Raw genomic sequence first — 18,461 nt, 5'->3', positions numbered from 1 at the left:
GCTCCAGTTATAATAAACCTGCCCACCTTTCCATCTTTTATTATGCCTTTATTGATTCTCTTAAAATAATGTGATCTATCCTCATTTGAACCCTATAGCATTTTCTGGTTTTTCTGTTGTGCTTTTCCTACTTAGCTCTGTATTATTTGCATTTGTTGGTCTGCCATCTATCTATCTATCTCTGCCTAACTACCTGTCTCTAGCCTGGAAGCTTGAAAAATGTAGACACATGATTTTCTTTCTGATCATTTCCCTCCAGCACATGCATGTACTCAGAGAAGGTATTCAATAAATATTTGGTGGATGCATAGATGAATCAATGTGTTTTGCTCCTTTTCCAGCACTTGGTTTCCCTTACATACAGTTTCTTATATTAAAAAATTATTGTTTGGTGGAAAGAGAAAAAGATTTGGAATCTGATAGAGCTAGATTTAGATCCTAGACTTACTAGTTATGTGATCTTGGACAAATTATGTAATTTCACTGAGCCTTTACTTTCTCATCTGTAAATTGGGGGCAATCATACCTAGTGCTTACTGTGACATTTGAATGAGGTATATGTGAAAGACCTTGGCAAAGAGGAAGAGTGAGTAAAAGTTTTATTTTTTCTACTCTCTCTTTCTTCCATTCTTTCTTCCTTTTTTCTCTATTATCATATGTTAAATAACAATGCAAGTGTTATTTAATCATATTTTGTTATTTACATTTTGTTACTGTGTGTCTCATCTCCTCAACTAAATGTCAAGTTCCTTGAGGGAAGTAACAGTTTTCACATTCATAACAGAAGTTAAGATTAGGCTCTACATAGAGAGTCGCTCAACACATATTCATTGAATAAATGAGTTTCACCTCTTTACTCAGTTGACATTCTTTCCATTCAATGACTTTCTTATATTGGCTGCTTTTCCATCCTTTCCTCTGTTTGGTTGCTTTCCTCTTGTTCTTCACACATCTTCCAAATGCCCGCTCTTATGCTCTTAAGGTGACCTTTCCTCCTGAACTCTACTGTACATAGTCTTAAATCTTTCTTTCTCCAGATTGCCTGCACTAGAGCACCTCTTGTCAGCGGGACCAGAAAAAAGCACAATAGGGAGTCTTTTCGAAGGATTTAACACTGAGTCAAATATATCTCACAAACTTTGGTTTCTCTCAACACTTGCCTAGTCATTCCTTTTCTTTGGTGTTAGAAGACAGCATGCTTGCAATGGATTCTCTTAACAGGAAAGGCTGTACACTTAGGGATTAGAGCAGTAACTTCATTGTCTGTAAAGGCTGATTATGAATCTAATTATTTCTAATATTTTGTTTGTGCTTAAGGACATTTTAGAAAATAAGACACCCTTTTTTTTTTTTTTTATGGCTGTGTTGGGTCTTCGTTTCTGTGCGAGGGCTTTCTCTGGTTGTGGCAAGCGGGGGCCACTCTTCTCTTCATCGCGGTGTGCAGGCCTCTCACTATCGCGGCCTCTCTTGTTGCAGAGCACAGGCTCCAGACGCGCAGGCTCAGTAGTTGTGGCTCACGGGCCCAGTTGCTCCGCGGCATGTGGGATCTTCCCAGACCAGGGCTCGAACCCGTGTCCCCTGCATTGGTAGGCAGATTCCCAACCACTGCGCCACCAGGGAAGCCCTAAGACATCCTTGATGACATCCTGATAGTGATGGAAAACAGAGAATGCTACTGAAATTAACAAGCAGGCAAATCTAGCCTTATTTGTGCTTCTGGTTTAATTATACTTAGTGATTTAAATGTCTGGTTTTTTTGTTTTTTTGTTTTTTTAAAGCAAAGTCATTACACTAAGGTGATGAATTTGGTGAATTTATGTTAGCATGACATCATCTTAATATTATGTTTCAGTTGGTCTGAAAATCATCTTTGCTTTGAGGTTTTCTTGGTAAAGCCATGTTAATTTATTAACCTTACCTTTGCCTAAATTCTTTGAATCTCCTTATTGTGACTTCAAACAACTTAGGTAGTTTATATAAGTATAAAAGTTGGAATTCATGAAAATGCTGGTTATTTTCTAGGTGGTTGCATTTTGTCTTTTTGTAGAGTATTTGGTTGTTCTAATCACTGATGTTTTTAAGTCCTTTAGGAGACCCAAGAAGAAGCACCCCTCTTCTCTGCCCAAGTTCTAAGTAAATTAAGAAGTAAGACAGAAATAAATATTATGGTGACCAAGATATTACCTCTATTCTGACAATGTACTGGAGAATGTAGCTTGTATCTGCAGACAAGAGGATTTCTTAACACTCACCTCCAGAATTAAGTAGGCTTCCCAGTCCCAGGCAATACTGCATGGACACACCTCCCCTGGAGGAGCAGAGCAGAATTTGTCAGGCTCTCTAGGAGAAACTGGGTCTCTAGAGAAAAGATGCTAAGCTACACATGCCAGTTTTCTTCTTCCAGAATGATCAGTCAGATAAGTCACTTCCCCTCTGAAGCGGAGAGAGGCGAGAAGTAATGTACCTGGTGGAATATTTTCTACCTGGAAGGAAACAACCTGGGGTGGGGAATAGACATTCTCCAATAGTGTTAATCATCTTGTGATAATTTGGTGGTTAGAAAAAATGGTATGAACAGTTATAATGGATTTATCTTGACATATTTAATAAAAGAAATAGCTGAGATTTCAGGTAATACTTTGCATTTAAAAGCTGCCTAAAAATTTTTTTTTCATGTATTTGATGTGCAAATTATGGTGACATCTGGTCACACATTGGCAATTACACAAATGATTCCCAATGTGGTCCTACAATAGGTATCACTGTTTTATCTTATGTCTTAATGATAAACCACTGTAGCATCTAGACTGTTACAATATCAATATTCATCACCACCAACACATCATAAGTTATTACTTCCCCCAGGCACCGGCAAATAACTATTTCTAACACTGTACAAGAGACTAATTCAAATGAGATTATATTTGGAAAGATTTTCCTACTGATCTCTCTGAAGCTGCTGTTTTGCATACTTGATTGAATAAAAACAAAATTTTTCTGTCATAATTTCAAGTTGGTGTACTACAGAAATAGTCAATTCCATTTTGTATAGTCATGGAACTGCATTGAGGACAAATAGTTCTTTGAATTGAAAGTATCGAAATATGCCAATATTCTAACCACAGATTTTTCATGCCCTCTCATACAGAAAATAAATGTCAGTAATATTCAACAGTGATTAAGTCATAGAAGAGAAACAGTTGTGATGTTCAGGATGGGAAAGCAATTTACACTATACAAATATTAAATATTAAATTATAGCCATCAAAGCTTAGAATAAAGCTACATAAGTAACTCTTTAATAAAATACCTATAACACAGCCTAGAAGACCATAACACTACATAAGTGTCTATTATATAAGAACTAAATAAAATAATGGATTCTGTAGGAGTAGGATTTCAAGCAAAAATGGTACAGTAGATTCTAATGGGTTGTATACATTTATCTATTTTCTGTAAATACAATTTGTAAATGCAGAATGTGGTGTGATTCTTTGTTTTGCTTGTTTATTCTTTTTATATCTGAGATAAATTATAAATATTAGTAGATTAAAACTTGGAAGTACTATTGCCTGCATGCTCAAAGACGAAAAAAAATCCCTAACATCTAGATTATAATGCATTGTTATTCATTCAGTTTGCATAGACACTGATCATCTAAAGTAACTCCTATATTTTTTATTTTATTGGTAATATATGCATCAAAACTCTGACGAATAGTGTATAAAATATAGTAAGAAATATCACACATTATGTACATTATAGAAGAGATCCAAAGAAAATATTGTTAATGACATTTTCTCCACAAAGGTTGCCCTTTGAAATTACTCAATTATTTCAAGGCTTTTATGCTATGATGGTTATTTCCACAAAGGTTCTTTTGCTCTGTCACCATAATGTCAAACACTTTATTAAGGTAAAGTAAGCATTTACACTATGAATATTGTACTTTTATTTTCTATTTTGTGATCTCAGGTCTTTCATCATAAAAACCATATATCATATTAGGTTTTGTTATTTCCATGCTTCACATTCTGAAGTGGCTCCTATTAGCTTTCGGAATAATTACAGAGCCTAGAGTTATTTATTGCTGTGTAACAAATTATCCCAAAATTTAGAGGCTTAAACAACGATAAATATTTATGATCTCACACAGTTTCTCTGGGTGAGGAATTTGGGAACAGTTTGGCGGGTTCTGCCTTGGGAATCTCTCATGAAATTGCTGTGAATATATCAGCCAGGGCTACAGGCATGTGAAGGCTTGACTGGAGAGTTCTCTTCCAAGATGGCTCTCTCAAGTGGATGGCGAGTTGGTGCTAGCTGTTGGCTGGACCCCTCAGTTCCTTACCACGTGGATTTTTTTTCATAGGGCGACTTGATTGTCCCTAAGACATGACAGCTGATTCCCCCAGAGTGAGAAATTCAAGAGAGAAACCAAGGTGGAAACTGCAGTGTCTTTCAAACTTTGTCTTGAAAGTCACTCATTGTCACTTTAACCATATTTTATTGGTCACAGGCCAGTCCTAGTTCAGTGTGGGACGATTCTACACAAGAAGTGACTAGCAAGAGGTGAGACTCAGTAGGAGCCATCTTGGAGTTTGGCTATCACAATTTACAAATGTGTGTTTTGGTTAAAAGTATTGAATTGGGTTAGAGGATCATATTTATGTGCCTAACCATTTCACTGACTCTTTGCAACCTCTAATTTCTAGCCTTCTTTAAAATCTCAAACACTTATTTCTTTTAGTCCTCAGGGGCATATCATATGGGCTGATGAAGCTATATTCTGTTCTAGTGCCTTCTGGTGATGTCTACTGCCTGGAGGTGGAGTGGGGTTGAAGCTGGTTGAGGCTGGTGCCTCCATTGCTATGGCTTCATGTTTTAACCTACTCAGTTTGAGATCCATGCCTATGCTCTGGTTTCCAAGCGCTCCCAAAATTATAAGCTCTCAAGCTGCTAAAATAAAGATGAACTCCATGAAATCCTTCTTATTTTAAATTTGTACCAATTTCCACCCAAGAATAGAAAAAAGTTTCTATTGGCATCTCTGAATTATATACTTTATTCCTAAGTACCCAAAGAGTACGCTCTTATGTCTCACAGGGCTCAGACCTTGATCCACAGGCTGAGCTTTACCATAATATGTACCACCGTGCTTTAGAAACAGTGTTGTCTTGCCTGTTTCATTTTATACTCAGCTAGAATATCTCAAGAAAATAAAGTATTTAAATTATTAGGAATTTTTCCTTTCAATTCATCAGACCTGTCTGAATCCCAGCTTTAGACTCAGACCAGCCATCTGCCACGATCTGCATAACATGGCATGTGTTAAACATATGTATCCCCAGTACTTTTAGTAGCTGTGTAAATAATATTTGTTGGAAAAATATTGAACTTAGAAGATTGTTAACCTATATGCTCATTAAATATATGTTGAGAAAAATCCAGATTTGGTTCTGTATGTCTTGGAATTATTTATTGCAAACATCTGTCAAGGTATCTTTGGTACTTTAATGGAATAATTCAACTCAAAATGGGCAGTGAGAAACTCAGGAGAAGCACCCTGGCATATCCTTCCCAAATACGGATAATTGATTTTCCTACATTTTATGTAAAGTGCTATGTAACTGTAGATTCAACACTCTTCTTCCCTCTTCCAACCAGCTGCATCTACTAAACTCCTATCCTATAGAATTTCAGGAACTGTAGTGCTTAAGTTCTTCTGAGAAGTTTTTTTCATAAGCTGTGGAATATGTCTGAGAAAACAAATAACAACATCTGAATTTCAGATTTAAATTAACATTAGCCATCTTAGTTAATATCTGTTCTTTTAAATAGACATTTTAATGAATTATAAAATCCTAGAGGAAAGAGTTTTTGAAAGATTGAAATTATGTGTTACTTAAATGTTTAAAAGAACTCCATTATCAAACCGTCTAGGCATGATATTCTCTTTATAAAAAGATGTTTGAACTACTGAAGAAAATTTTAGTAGTTTTAGAATAGTTCAAGTTTTATGCTTCTTTAATCAGTTTTGGCAAGTTAAATATTTTTCAAGAAATTTGTTTATTTTGGATCCCTGTTGTGTTTGTGGTTATGTACCTTTTTCATTTCTAGTACTTTTTATTGCCTTCTCCCTTTTTTCTTCATCAATCTAGTAAGACATCTGTGTGTTTTATTAAACTTAAATTTTTTTGGCTTTGTTGATTCTTTGTATTTTATTTTTACCTTCAATTTAATTAATAATTGTTCTTGTCTTTAACATCACCTTACAAGTTTATTCTTTTTTCCTTAAGTTGGATATTTAGCTTATAGATGTTCAGGCTTTCTTTTTTAATATAAACAATAGATGACTAAATTTCCCATTTTGTAATGCTTTCTTTTTTATTCTATATATTTGATATGGAATATTTTAAAAATTGTTCAATTCTAAGTATTTCTTCATTTCCATTAAAATTTTTGTGTTATGCATGAATTATTTTGAAATACGTTTTAAAATTTCTGAACTGTGAGATATAAAAATCATTAAATTTTTGTTATTGATTGCTGATTGTATTTTGTTTGGAAATGTGGTCTGTGTGATATCTGATCTTTGAATTTTGCTGAGATTTGTTTTGTAGCATAATACATGGTCAATTTGTAAAATTTTCAATGCATGTTAGAAGAGAATATGTATTCTCTAATTGCTGTATGGAGGGTTCAATATAAGTCCATTAAATCACGTTTTAATTTTATTATTCAAATATTCTATTTCTTTGTTAATGTTTGTTGTCTGCATGACCTATCAATAAATAGCAGAGGGATGTTAAAATCTCACACTATGATAGTGGGTTTCTTAATTTCTCCCTCTAGTTCTATCAGACTTTATTTATATATTTTGAATCTATCTCATTTGATGCATTGTGCCAACTTGAAGATCATTGTATTTACCTGGAGAACTTAATGTTTGTCATTATGTAGTTATTCTCTTTGTTCCTAATATTATTTTCTCACTTAAAATCTATTTGTCTAGAATTCATACCCATTCTAGCTTTCTTTTGGTTAGTTTTGTCTGATATATACTTTTACACCCTATTACTTCCAACCTTACTGTATTCTTGCACGTGTCTCTTGCAAACACACATCTGATTTTATTTTTCTGTCAGTTTTCTATCTTCTATCTAACAATTATTGTACTATGTAAGATCAACATATTACATTTATATTATGATCTGATTCTCCCACTTTTTTGTGTGTTTTCTATTACATAGTTTTTCCTTCTTTTTCTTCTTTCTTTACTTTTTTGGGAAGGGGGGATGAGGGTGATTGTATTTTGTTCATTTGTTTCTTTCACTTTTCTATCCCTCCTCTACCTCTCCATTTGGTTTATAATTTATGCTTTCAATACCTATTCTTTTAGTGGCTATCCTTGAAGTATCACTGTTTCAAGTAAAATTTTAAAACCTAGCAACTGTACAGCTAATCAATGTCTTAGTCATCTCCCGTATGATAAAAATTCTTAAAACATTTTAACTAAGGTCAATGTTTTCTTAGTTACATGGGATTGTTGTTGAGTATTCTGGTTTATTTTTATTTTTTATAAATTTATTTAATTTTGGCTACATTGGGTCTTCATTGCTGCATGGGCTTTCTCTAGTTGTGGTGAGCAGGGGCTACTCTTCATTGTGGTGCACGGGTTTCTCACTGCGGTGGCTTCTCTTGTTGCAGAGCAAGGGCTCAAGGCACACAGGCTTCCGTAGTTGTGGCACGCAGGCTCAGTAGTTGTGGGTCGCAGGCTCTAGAGCGCAGGCTCAGTAGTTGTGGCACATGGCCTTAGTTGCTCCGCGGCATGTGGGATCTTCCCGGACCAGGGCTCCAACCATGTCCCCTGCTTTGGCAGGTGGATTCTTAACCACTGCACCACCAGGGAAGTCCTCTGGTTCTCTTTTTAACCCCATAAAGTAGACAATAATATTTTTATTATTTTATACAAACAGTGTTTGTTTAGATTTGATGCGTGTTGATCAGTTTCTTTTTTCACTGTTCTTTCTTGTCTCAGATATTTCTTTTGAGGTCATTTCTGGAGTCAGGTTCATTTTCCTTGAAGTACAACCTCTAGAAGTTTTTTGAAGGTATATAGAAGATATACTCTCTCAGTTTTTATTTTTCCTTCAATTTTTAAATCCTTGTGACAATTGTCTTTCAATTACAATTTTTAGTCCATTTGTACTTATGTAATTACGAATGTATGCATGTTTAAATCTATCATTTTGCTACAAACTAGCTTTTGATTTGTCTAATATCTTCTAAGTTCTTTTTTTCCTCCTCTTTGCTTTCCTTTGGGTAAATAAAATATTTTTGTATTTTATTTTTTCCCACTCTATTTCTTTGTTGGTTATACATACTTTCATTCTTTCAGTGATCACCCTAGAGCAGTGGTCCCCAACCTTTTTGGCACCAGGGACCGGTTTTATGGAAGACAATTTTTCCATGGACTAGGGGGTGGGGGATGGTTCAGGATGACTCAAGCGCATTACATTTATTGTGCACTTTATTTCTATTATTATTACACTGTAATATATAATGAAATAATTATACAACTCACCATAATGCAGAATCAGTGGGAGCCCTGAGCTTGTTTTCCTGCAACTAGCTGGTCCCATCTGGGGGTGATGGGAGACAGTGACACCCGAAGTGTGTTGCTTATATCCAGTCTACTCCGTAAGATGCAGCTTAATCGTCACTTGCCACTCACTGATAGGGTTTTGATATGAGTCTGCAAGCTATTGATTTATTATGGTCTCTGTGAGTTAAACCTCTCTGCTAATGATAATCTGTATTTGCAGCCACTCCCCAGTGCTAGCATCACCGCCTCAGCTCCACCTCAGATCATCAGACATCAGATTCTCGTAAGGAGCACGCAACCTAGATCCCTCGCATGCGCAGTTCACGGTAGGGTTTGCACTCCTATGAGACTCTAATGCCGCTGCTCATCTGACAGGAGGCGGAGCTCAGGCGGTAATGCGAGCGATGGGGAGCGGATGTAAATACACATGAAGCTTCGCTTGCTTGCCCACCTCTCACCTCCTGCTGTGCGGCCCAGTTCCTAACAGGTCACTGACCAGTACCGGTCCATCGCCCGGGAGTTGGGGACCCCTGCCCTAGAGAGTAAAACACATCACTGACTTATCAGAGTCTACATTTAATTAATATTGCCAACACTTTACAAGACCTTTATAGCTTTTAACTCCATTTACTCCCTATTTTTGTCATAACTTAAATTCCACATATGTGTTAAACCAAAAAGATAATATAATTATTGTTTTATTTTAAAACAACTTTATCAAGGTATAATTGGCATGCAATAAAGTACATATATTTAAGTATAATTGGCATACAATAAAGTACATATATTTAAGTGTATAGTTTTGACATATGTATACATCTGTGAAACCATCACCACAATCAAGATTAAAGTTTCTCCATGAGCTTTTGTAATCCCTTTCTCTTATCCCTTCAAACCTCTGGGCAACCACTGTTCTGCTTAGTTTACCTTTTCTAGAAATTTATATAAGTGAAATCATACAGTATGTACATATGTAACTGCTGTTAAATTTATCTATTAGTTATTAATTTCAGTTATTATTTTTTAGTTCCAGACCGTCCAGTTGATTTCAAAAAATAGATTCCAGTTCTTTGATAAAATTCATAATCTTTTAATCTATTTCTTGAACATATTAATTATAGTTATTTTGACTTCTATGTGCATCATTAATGAGTTTATATTATGTATTTTTTTCTATTGGGTTTTCAGTAATTTTTCTTGTCTTGTTGTCCTGTGTGCTTATTATTATTATTTTTTAATTGAACATCAAGGATAATACGTGAAGAATTACAGAGGTTCATGATGATATAATCTTTCCTAGGGAAAATTTAATTTTCTTCTGGAATGCATATAGAAAATGAGTTTCAGGCTTTGTTTGGGCTGGTCTGTTTCTGGTTTGCCCTCACTGTTGTGTTGTAGCACTTAATGTACCACATCTGAAATCCTAGACTTCATTCAGAGTTCCTGGTGTATCCTGAATTGGTGTATCCTGGATTCCAATTCTTGTTTCCTCAACATCATGAGACTGCTAAAACCTATGCTTAGGGTTTTTCTCTTAGTTATTCTTTGCTTGGTATTACCTCTCGCCTACATAGTTTAGGTGTCAGCAAATACTCTATAGGAAATTGTGTTAGAATTTTGGGCTTACTTTTGGAGTTTCCCTTTTTCTGGTAGTTGGTCCCTTGTGTCCTTGTGGCCTTGGTAGCCCAGAATTCCAATTTCTGTCTCTCTCACCCAGTGAGACTGCCTCAAATTATAAGCCACAGTTTTCCATATGGTCTCTGAAAATCAGCAAATCTCCCAAGGGGAAAAAGCGGCAATAAATGAGAATTTATCTAAATGCATTTTTCTTTCAAGGATCTTGGCCTTCAATCTTGGCTGCCTTGTTTGTTCTTTGGTGCCTTCAAATAGCTGCCTTTGTTACAATAGACACTTTTGCTAGGTTTACAATTCTAGGTTGACAGTTATTTCCTCTCAGCACTTTGAAACACTGTTTTATGACGTCCACTGTTACTGTTAGGATATCTTCTACAGGTATGGTTGTTGTTACTTTGAAGAAATCTGCCTTTACTGACTGATTTTAAGATCTTCTCTTTGTCTTTTTACATAAGTGAGCCCTCCAGTTACTCCAGTTTACTTCTTGGAGAGAATTTCCTGGCTTCAATGCAGGAAGAGGGAAATCAGGCAGAGCCTGGTGTCTCCTTGAATTAAAGAGACAGAGTTTGGTGTGTGGGGAGGCCAAGACAGCTAGATTTCACAGGGCAGAATACTGGAGAGGAGAGAGGAACACAGCGAAATAACTCCAAAGATTTTTCAGATCTCCCTTGAGTCTTCAGTTGAGTCATGATCAGCACATGCATGTGAGGAAACCACCCAAGGTGGGGAAGGAACCATTCAAAAGGAGCAGGGGTAAAGTCCTTGGCTCACACAGGGCCAGGAATAGTTTGTCTCCCCACAAGTCAGAGGAAAAATCTGGAATTTATGGTGCATCAGGTAGAGTACTCAGAATGATGGTAGTGGGACAAAATTAGCCCTAGATTAAAGGCTTCTTTGATCCTACCTAACAAAGTCTAAAAGCAAGACTCAATAGGATCAAACTGTTTACAAGTAACTTAAATGCATCTCAGAACAAAACTCAAAAGTACTAATAGGAATACAAAAATATCTAGCACCCAAGAAGATGAAAATTCATAATGTCTGGAATTCATTAAAAACTTATCAGGCATGCAAAGATGCAGGAATATATGACCCATTATGGAAGAAAAATTAATCAATAGAACAAAGCCAGAAATGGCACTGTTGACATAATTAGTAGACAAAGGTATCAGAAATTATTACTGTAATTCATATGTTTAAGAAGGTAGAGGAATGCTAACATGTGTTGAGACAGCAGATTTTAAATACTTTATATTTGGTAATTCCAATATCTGAAGTCCTTGTATGGTGTAAATATTTTATTTGCTGTTTTTGTCAACTCTCACTCATAGTAACATTTCTTTTTGTGTTTGGTGAGTATTAATTTTGAACTAATACTTTAATAATATAATCTATGGGAATTCTGAGGATTTAAATTAGGCTTGTTTTCTTCTAGAATGTATTTGGGTTTGCCAAGTTTGGAATCCAGGAGACACTATTCTTTTAGGACAACTTTAGACTCTTTGGAGGATTGTGATTTACTGGGGAGACTCAGGTTCAGTTCCTAATATGCAGTATCTCCAGGTTTAGTTTTATTTCATTTTCTTAGTGCTCTTATGGGCCTTTGGCCCTAAAGTAACCCTAGATTTTAAATTTGCTCACTAGTACCCTTTAAATTTTAGCTTACTATACTTCTTGCTTCCTGCTCCTTTGCAATACATGAAAATGTACATTTGTTGTATTTTCACAATTATATTTATATTGTATTTACATTATATTATATTTATAGTATATAACACTTGCCAGGCACATAGTAGGTGTTCAACAAATGTGTAAAATGAATATTTTTATTGTGAAAATATTACCAACAAAATTAAGAATTTTCCATGTAAGCTACTATCATAAACGTCAAAATCTGTTTTTGCTTTCAAGTATGCCTTGTAAATTTTTTCTTGATAACTGGACATGATGTACCAGGTATACATAGGCCTTTAGTAATATGGTGGTAAGATGTGGGGGAAGAGGAGGCATTCTACAGTCCTATGATTAGGCCTCAGTGTTTTAGTGAGCCTATGCCTCTGGACTGTGAACTTACACGTGCTTCTTAGTTTCCCCACGGTTCTCTAAGGTGGGAGAGGATGGCTAGAGAGGGCTAGAGTTGGGTATTTCTTCTCCTCCAGATCACTTAGGTTCTGATTGAAATTCAGCAAGTTAGGTCTGGTGAAGTAGCTTCTCCTGAGGGCAGTCCTTGTTAAGAAGAATAGATTCCATATAGGGGCAGGACAGGAATAAAGACACAGACGTAGAGAATGGACTTGAGGACACAGGGAGGGGGAAGGGTAAGCTGGGACGAAGTGAGAGAGTAGTATTGACATATATACACTACCAAATGTAAAATAGATAGCTAGTGGGAAGCAGCTGCATAGCACAGGGAGATCAGCTCAGTACTTTGTGTCCCCCTAGAGGGGTGGGATAGGGAGGGTGGGAGAGAGATGAAAGAGGGAGGGGATATGGGGATATATGTATACATATAGCTGATTCCATTTGTTATACAGCAGAAACTAACAGACCATTGTAAAGCAATTATACTCCAATAAAGATGTTAAAAAAAAAAAAAAAGAAGAATAGAGTGTTCTGACACATTTTAAAATGAGCACCCCTCCTACCCCTCCTATGGCTAGGTTTCTCCGGAGTTTTTAACTTTAAGTCTTGTACACACTAAGCCCTCCAGCAATTCGTTAATTACAGTTCAAGTCTTCCTATGCCAGCACTGGTTCCCAAGGCAGTTTTTTTTTCGTGAGTTTCTGCTGCAGTCAGCTGTGACTCCCTGTATTCACCTGTCTGCCTCTCTAATCATGGGGGCAATGGTTTGACCTCACCTCTGTTGCAGAAAAGTTATTGATTTCTTAGAAAAGTTATTGATTTTTCGGTCTGTTCAGATATATGCGGAACTGGGAACCTGTTATGAATTTTTAATATCTTTATTTAGTAAATCTATAAATGGAATGGGTAGAGAAAACAACAAGTTTGCAAATACAAGGAACCAGTCTGAGTTAGAGGACTTGTGGAAAGCTGTGAATGAAAGCCAAGTTCAGGATAGCAGGAAGGAGTCATGTATACATGGATACAGATGATAGGATACTGGAAATGTGGGTGACATGGCAGAATTTTGGCCTGGTTTTGCCTTCCCAGTATTTACGGTTGTGGGAGGACCATTCCCTCCTGTCCCATCTCCATCTGTGATCAGGGAGCCAGTGTCCAAGCCTTGTGATTGACCAGGATTGCTTGAAACCATGGATCAGCCTTCAAGGGATTAGTTTTGACAGCTTAACCTTTCTTTTTCAGTTGGATCAGTAGAATGCCCAACACTAAATAAAAACCTATTTTAAAAGTACAAGTATTGGGCTTCCCTGGTGGCGCAGTGGTTGAGAATCTGCCTGCCAATGCAGGGGACACGGGTTCGAGCCCTGGTCCGGGAAGATCCCACATGCCACGGAGCAACTGGGCCCGTGAGCCACAATTACTGAGCCTGCGCATCTGGAGCCTGTGCTCTGCAACAAGAGAAGCCGCGATAATGAGAGGCCCGCGCACCGCGATGAAGAGGGGCCCCCACTTTCCGCAACTAGAGAAAGCCCTTGCACAGAAACGAAGACCCAACAGCCATAAATAATAATAAATAAATTTTTTAAAAAAAGTATAAGAAGTATTATTTTTCAAAGCTGGTATCCATATAATAATGATAATGTAAAAATTTAATAATAGTGATGATATTAATGTTTAAAAACAGGAAGCTATACTTTCTATCCCATCGCCCATTTCAAAATACAAAATTGTGATAATAACAACCTGTATCATTTCCAAAAATATTTTATTTTTTACTTTTTTTTGACGGGTTTTGACTCCAGAAATGCTGTTTAATATGATTCCACTTAGTAGATACCTAGGAAAAAAGAACAAATTGATTTCATCAAAATTATAGACTTTTATAATATTATATGTGTGCATGAATTAAGTGTGGTGCTAAATCTTATCTTACAATCTTATCTTAGGCTACAAGCTAAGATGTAATGTTAATTTAATATTCATTTTATTCAATAGCTCCTTTCTCCTTAAAAGGAAAAGTAACAGATAATAATAAGTGAATGCCTTTTATTTCCTTTTGGAGTTATGTTTTTTCCTCTTGAGCAATAATAAACAATTTAAATCAATTAATTCTAAGAATGATCTAATGGAAATAGTCATATTATAATAGTAAAATATAATATTTGGACTTTCTCAATGAAATGGAAGATTTATTCCTGTTTTTCCTGGGGAGAATAATTTATGTCAATATTTGTTTATTTAGTGGATACATATTTTACTCAAAATTATTGTAATACATACATTTTTAAAAAATTGACATTAAACCCTAGATCTGAAAATGCTATAATTTTTGCTGTTTCTAACCATGGTCTTATTTTCCTTTCTTTCTAGAACCTTTTGAAATACATATTATAATGCATATTTTTAGTATCATATGCAATTATATTTCAATTCTCCATATTTGATTTTCTGTCAAACTCAGTGAATCACAAACATTTTCTGTGTAATCACCTACTTCTAATAAGGGATGATAGCCATCTGTTCAATGTTTTTAAATTCTCTTTGTACACTGAAATAACAAGATTTGATCTGAATATTAATGAAATGGTGCCCTTATGGTACAAAAGTTTCATCATTTTATACTTATTATATAAAGCCATGTTTGTCTAACTAGAATATCCTTCATCCCTAATGATATTCTCGTGTGTTTTGTTAGATAATTTTCTTTGTTGGTGTCCCATCCATGGAATAATTCTCTAATTTTAGTTACTTTTATTTTATTGACATTTTAAAATTAGTAAATCTTAAAAAATATCATGTTCTTATAAACTATAAATTTATACAAATCAGTCATGAATTCTTCATATACTTATTTTAGTCTGATTGGAAGTAAAGTTCAATTAATTTTCAAGTGCTCTGATCCAATTTCACTTTATACTTTACTCTTCTAGATGTAAGAAATAGGACATATCAATTGTCACATATTCTAATATTTAAAATGTTAAATATTAACTTTAAAGAATCTTGTCAGTGTGTTACTTTGGGTTCATTTTATATATTAGGCATATGATGACAGGTAAGACATAAGAAAGAATACTGTTCCTCTTAATGGGTAAGACTAATTTCTTTTTTTAAAAACTAAAAGTCTTTTGAGTTAGCAGACTTTGAGCTAGTCTCTCACCAATACAACAAACCCTACAATCCTCAGATTTGACTGGATCATAAAAATCATGTAATCCAACCCATTACACTTGGCTTCAGTAGTGCCCATTCCTCCTTGTTTGACCTGAAGGGAACTTACTACCTCCTGAGAGAATCGATCCTGTAAGCTCTGCTGACGATTACTCCAATATATGAAATATTTAACAATGAGGATGATTTCCTAGAGGAGATCATCTCTGACTTACATTTTAAGGCCCACAGGAAATATAGGCGTTAGTCGAGTGATGGGAGAAGAAGAGTATCCCAGGCAGAGGGTCAGCATGAACATAGGAAACTGCAATCTGTTTAGTGTTTATGCAACTAGAGTGAAAGGTAGGGAGTGGTGAGAGAGGAGAGATAAGCGTGGGTCAAGTCAAGCAATGCCTTGTATACCATGATAAGGAACTTGAATTTTATACTGTAGGAGAAGAGTGATCATTGAAAGATTTAAAGTGAAGGGACGATGTGACCATATTTATATTTTAGTTAGATTTATTGGGGGTGGATTGAGATGGGAAAAGAGGCTGGAGTGAGGAAGACCAGTTAGGTTGTTGCATCAGTCCCATTTAAGAGACAATGGGAATCCAAATTATGGGAGAAGAGCATGCATGGAAGTTTATAAAATAATAAGACTGTTGATTGAAATGGAAGGTGTGGAGGAATCAAGAATCAAGAATGAATCTAACCTTTAGTTATTTTGAAAATGATAAGATGGTAAAGTCAGAAGTAGGGGTGGATTTATGGACAGAAAAGGTCAGATTGGAGATGTGGGTATACTGTGTATTGGGACGAGAGGTGGAAATTTCGAATTCTTTTTTGTATACTGAGTTTGAATTGGCAGTAGGACATTGAAGAGGACAGTGGGTAGGTGGCTCTTCCAGTCTGAAGATCAGGAGGAAAAGTCTATGCTGGAGATATTGGATGTTAAACCCACAGAGTGAGTGAGACTGTTACCGAACCCAGGTCCTGCTGCTTGCCGCTGGAAAGCCAGTTCTTGAGAGACAAGTGTTGGTAGGAAAGGAAAGGTTGCTTTATTTCGGAGGGTGGCAACCAGGGGGTAGGGCAGATGCCTGTCCAAAGGCCGACTCCCCCCTTGACAATCAGGGGGCAAGAGCTTTTATAGACAGAGGGAGGGGGCTACATGCAGAAACAATATAGTCAGCTCTGACAGTCATCTTGAAATTGGTCATCGGTGGTCTGACCAGCGTCATCTTGGTTGTTTTAAGTACAGTTAATCTTTAGTTCCAGGGTTTGTTCCCATTTCTTTGAGGCCAGTTCTCGGAATTGTGGCAGCTTATGTCATGGCTTCAATTTCATGGCTTCAATTTGGTCATCATGTAGTTATCCTCCTCCACTTGGTGGGGGCTTCAGTATCTGCAAAACAGCTCCTAGGATATGGCTCAGAATACTATCTATAGACCTTAAGGAGGAACTGAAGGTCCTTGACTATGCTTAATGATTAAACTATTATTATGTGGTCTCCTTTGACTGTTTTCCTTTGTTTCTGCATTTTCTCACTTCTCTGATTAACTTTTTTTTTTTTAATTTTTGGCTGTGTTGGGTCTTCGTTGCTGCGCGTGGACTTTCTCTAGTTGTGGCGAGTGGGGGCTACTCCTTGTTGCGGTGTGCAGGCTTCTCATTGCGGTGGCTTCTCTTTGATGTGGAGCACGGGCTCTAGGCGCGTGGGCTTCAGTAGTTGCAGCATGTGGGTTCAGTAGTTGTGGCTCGTGAGCTCTAGAGCGCAGGCTCAGTAGTTGTGGTACATGGGCTTAGCTGCTCCACGGCATGTGGGATCCTCCCGGACCAGGGCTTGAACCCATGTCCCCTGCATTGGCAGGCAGATTCTTAACCACTGCACCACCAGGGAAACCCTCTCTGACTAAACTTATTCTCTTGCTAAAGTTTTTCCACAGACAAAAGGCAGGCTGAGGACATGGGGAGGGGCAAGGACCTGCACCATTTCAAGACCATGTAGTGGTATGACAAAGAGAAAGACTGAGGGCAGACCATGGGGAACATTATTGTTTATGTGACAAGCAGAAGAGATGCCCCTCAAAGTGATAAGAATAAACAAAGTGGAAAAAGCACAAGGAGTATTTGGTGTTAGGGAAGCCAAAGAAGTAGAGTGTCAAAAAGGACAGAGTGGATACTGCAGTGTCAGATGCAGCCGAAATGTCCTCTAAGTTAAAGGCCAGTATATTTCTATTGCGTTTGGCAATGGTGGGGGCCATTAACATTTGCCAGAACAATTTCAGTAGAGTGTTTGCATTGCAAGTAAGATCTCAGTGAGTGGGGCTGATGAAGATTACTCTCTCTTGAAGTCTGGATGAGAAGGGAAGTTGAATGGATGGTAGTTCAAGGATATGAGGTCAAGAAAGCCTTGTTTATAGGACGGACTTAAGAGGCTTTAGAGGCAGAGGGAAGAGAACCCGGAGAGTGGGAGAGATTGGAAACACAAAGGAGAGAAAGAATGGATGATGAAACAAGGCACCAAGAGAGAGGAGGGTATTTTTTAAAAAGGCACACATGGTCTCTTTTGCGGGAGGAGCACAAAGAAAAACAGAAGAAGAAAGTAAGAATAACAGAGAAAGTAGATAAGTGGATGAATGTGAGTGGGAAGAAGGTTGAAGGAAATCATATTTAGTAGTAGCAACATTTTCTTGAGGTTGAGACTAAGGTCATATTCTGAGAGTGAAAGAGGCTTAGTAGGAGTTTTGAGATGAAATTTGAAATGGATGTATTAATGTGCAGTGCTGTGGTAGCAGCTGAAGTTGGGGATCATGATTATGTAGTAGCTTATCAACCCATTTGTGTAGCTTTTTCCACAGTTTACTGAAATTGGAGAAAACAAATTGTAGCTCTGAATCAGAGTTGGGGTTTTGAAGGGCAAGTATAAAATAAACCTGGGGTTCACAAGAAACAAGGGTGCTGCGGAAAAGAAAGTCTGATAAGGAAACAG

At 36.7% G+C, this 18,461-nt stretch overlaps 1 protein-coding gene across 2 annotated transcripts in view; it reads left to right on the top strand.

The window, feature by feature from the left end:
* TMEM117 (transmembrane protein 117) overlaps nt 1-18,461 on the top strand; it is a 534,621-nt gene that overhangs the window by 67,714 nt on the left and 448,446 nt on the right. The window contains exon 1 of one of the 2 annotated variants that reach the window (XM_061205139.1): nt 8,879-8,931. The exons of the other annotated variant lie outside the window; for it this stretch is intronic. The gene's annotated coding sequence lies outside the window, so the exon portion shown is untranslated. Of the gene's footprint in view, nt 1-8,878; nt 8,932-18,461 lie in introns of those variants that run through there. 2 annotated transcript variants of the gene reach the window in all.

Source organism: Eubalaena glacialis, chromosome 11 (genome assembly GCF_028564815.1).
Source record: "Eubalaena glacialis isolate mEubGla1 chromosome 11, mEubGla1.1.hap2.+ XY, whole genome shotgun sequence".
Lineage (NCBI taxonomy): Eukaryota > Metazoa > Chordata > Mammalia > Artiodactyla > Balaenidae > Eubalaena > Eubalaena glacialis.
The sequence above is the reverse complement of the archived record's forward strand: the minus strand, read 5'-3'. Positions and strand labels throughout refer to the sequence as shown.